The sequence below is a fragment of the Molossus molossus genome, unplaced genomic scaffold (genome assembly GCF_014108415.1).
Source record: "Molossus molossus isolate mMolMol1 unplaced genomic scaffold, mMolMol1.p scaffold_m16_p_4, whole genome shotgun sequence".
In the NCBI taxonomy this organism is placed as follows: domain Eukaryota; kingdom Metazoa; phylum Chordata; class Mammalia; order Chiroptera; family Molossidae; genus Molossus; species Molossus molossus.
In genome coordinates, this window is record NW_023425377.1 from 53,454,001 (window position 1) to 53,457,338 (window position 3,338).

Here is a 3,338-nt window from a genome sequence, read left to right on the forward strand (position 1 = left end):
TTAAGATAAGGGGTACAGCACAAACGAAGGAGGGCAAAAGGAAGGAGCCTTACCCAGTTATCGCCTGTCTCAAGGCGGAGCTTAAAGTTTTCTTTAATGTCCTATTTATTCTCTCTACCTGTCCTGAACTCTGAGGCCTGTAGGCACAATGCAATTTCCAAGTAATTCCTAAAGCTTTAGCTAACAATTTTTTGGTTTGAGCAATGAATGCCAGGCCATTGTCAGACCCCAGAGCTAGAGGGAGGCCAAATCGGGGATCTATCTCAGAGAGCAGTAACCAGACTACCATGGTTGCAGTTTTAGTCTTGGTAGGAAAAGCCTCAATCCAGCCAGAGTAGGTATCTATGAAAACAAGCAGATATTTATAGCTATATTGGCCAGGGGTGACCTCAGTAAAGTCAATTTCCCAGTGGTCACCAGGAGCCGTGCCTTGTTCTCGGGTCCCGAGGTCTGTTGTTTCCCGAGGGTGAGAGTTGACTTGGGCACAGGCAGGGCATCTCCTTATTTCAGATTATATCCATCTGTTGAGGTTTGGGACATAAAAGTCCCAGGCTATGAGACTGGAGAATTTAGTCTTGCCCAGGTGGATGCCCTGATGGACCTGAGAGATCAGCTCTTGGCCTAGGGCTGCAGACAAGAGGATCCTCCCATCAGAGAGAAGCCTCCAGCCTCGAGGCCCCTGGTTACAGTTGAGCCTCCATCCAAGTTCTTCCTCTTGGGTATAGGAGGGCTCTTTGAGGAGACTTTCCCCTGGAAGGAAAGGAAGGATCTCTAGTGGCCCCACTGGTCTTAGGGCAGCCTTCTTGGCTGTCTGATCGGCGAAGGCGTTCCCCTTAGCTTCAGGGGTGTCAGAGTTCTGGTGGCCCCTGAAGTGGATAATGGCCACTTTTGTTGGTAGCCAAATGGCCTCTAAGAGGGCAAGAATTTCTTATTTAATTTTGTCTGTTTTCCTCCTGAGGTTAGGAGTTCCCTTTCTTGGTAGAGCGCCCTGTGGACATGGGCTGTGGCAAAGGCATAGCGGCTGTCAGTGTAGATGTTTACTGACTTGCCTTTCACCCATCTTAAAGCCTGAGTGAGAGCAATTAGTTCAGCCCTCTGAGCTGAAGTCCCGTGCCCTAGTGCCTGGGCCCAGATGACCTTATCTTGCATGACTACTGCTGCTCCCGCATTAGGTCAGACCTCAGGTTAGTTAGAGTCTCAAAAATGTCTGAGCAATCATGAAGGGGAGACTGAGGGTCATTGTCAGGTAGCAGAGTGGCTGGGTTGAGGGCAGAAGTCTTCAGGAACTGGATTCAGGAGGAGTCTAAGATGAGTACCTGGTATAGGGTGATCCAGGCGTTAGACATCCACCAGTCCAGAGGGCTCCTGAGGAGAGCCTCAACAGAGTGTGCCCCAATAATCTGGAGGTCTTGCCCTAGGGTCTGCTTGGATGCTTCTTTAAAATAGCAGTAGCTGCTATAGCTCGTAGGCAGTTGGGCCAGCCAGAGGCTACCGAGTCTAATCTCTTAGATAAGTAGGCAACTGGTCTTTTCCAGGGCCCTAATGATTGGGTTAGGACCCCTTTGGCAATGCCTGGAGTCTCAGAGATGAAGAGCTGAAAGGGCTTAGTGATATCAGGCAGAGCTAGGGCTAGCACAGACATTAAGGCCATTTTTAGTTTCTCAAAGGCCTGTTGTTCTATCTCAGTCCAGATTAAGGCATTGTCCTTTCCCCCTGTGCTGGTATAGAGAGGTTTAGCGATCTCAGCAAAGCTAGGGATCCAGAGGCAGCAGTACCCTATAGCCCCAAGAAATTCCTGAACCTGTCTCTTGGCCGTGGGGGTAGGGATTTTCATGACTGCCTCTATCTTGCTATTGGGGAGCGACCATTTTCCTTCTTTGAGTTCATGACCAAGGTAGGTCGTGGTGGTGGTGCACAATTGAGGTTTCTGGGCTGAGACCCCATATCTTAAGTGTTCTAGCTCTAGTAAGAGTGCCTTCAAGGCCTCCTCACATTCAGGAAGAGAAGCAGCTGCTAGAAGCAAATCATCTACATACTGTAGCAGGGTGACATGTTGGTACCTTTCCTGGAACAGTTGGAGGTCCTTGCTTAAGGCCTCATCGAAGATGGTGGGAAAGTTCTTGAATCCTTGAGGCAGTCGGGTCCAGGTCAGTTGTCCTGAGAATCCCCCCCCCCCCCCCAGCAACCCATTTGAAGGAGCAGATGGGTTGGCTGAGAGGCAATAAAGGAATTGAAAAGAAGGCGTCCTTGAGGTCCAAGATAGTATAGTAAACACGGTTAGGCGGGATCAGGCTTAGAAGCGGGTAAGGGTTTGGAACCGTGGGGTGGATGTTTTCCATCTGAGTGTTTACTTCCTTTAAATCTTGAACCGGCCTAAAATCCTCAGTCCCAGGCTTCTTAACCGGCAAGAGGGGAATGTTCCAGACCGACTGGCAAGGCTTTAAAATGCCAACTTCTTGAGTCTATTAATATGCCTAGTTTGGCCTTTATGGAAATCGGGTATTGGCAGATGAGGTCCTTAGGTTTCTGTTGGGCCCCCCCTTCTAAGGGCAGTTCTTTTTCCAATGACCATATTCTTTGCAGTAGGCACATTAGTTAGGGTCAAGAAGTGGCCGAGATCATTGCCTAAGTCTCCGTGGGGTTGGCCCTATGTTTTTAGGCCTATTTCCCCGTTCTCCTTTTTGATTCTCTTGAAGAGCAGCTATGATTACTCTTGTGACTTCTTTAGTATTGGCCATTTCTGGGTCATCCCGGTTGTTAAATACTCTCTGAGCTATTTCAACTAACTCACTAAGATTCTTTCCTTCAAAACCCTCTAATTTCTAGAGTTTCTTCTTAATGTCTGGGGTCGACTGGGTGACAAAAGCAATATTAATTGTCCGTCTATTCTCAGGGGCCTCCAGGTCTATGGGAGTAAAGAGGCGATAAGCCTCCATGAGACATTCAAGAAAGGCCGCTGGGGATTCCCCTGCTGTTTGAACAGTCTCGCTTACCTTAGACAGATCAGTTGGCTTTTTGGCTGCTCCATGGAGGCCCTGAAGTAGAGATCAGCGATACTGGGTTAAAGCCTCCTTTCCTTGATCAGTGTTCGGGTCCCAATTGGGTGGGGTAGTTGGGAGGTAGGCTCCTATCTGGGTCGGATCTGTGGGGGGTTGGCCGTCTGGCCCAAGGACAAATTTTGCTGCCTCTCTGTGGATCCTGTCCCTCTCCTCAAAGGTGAACAGGACCTGCAACAATTGCTGACAGTCATCCCAAGTGGGCTGATGGGTGTGGAAGACTGTCTCTAGGAGAGAGATTAAACCTTGGGGTTCATCAGAGAAGGAGGGGTTCTGTTGTTT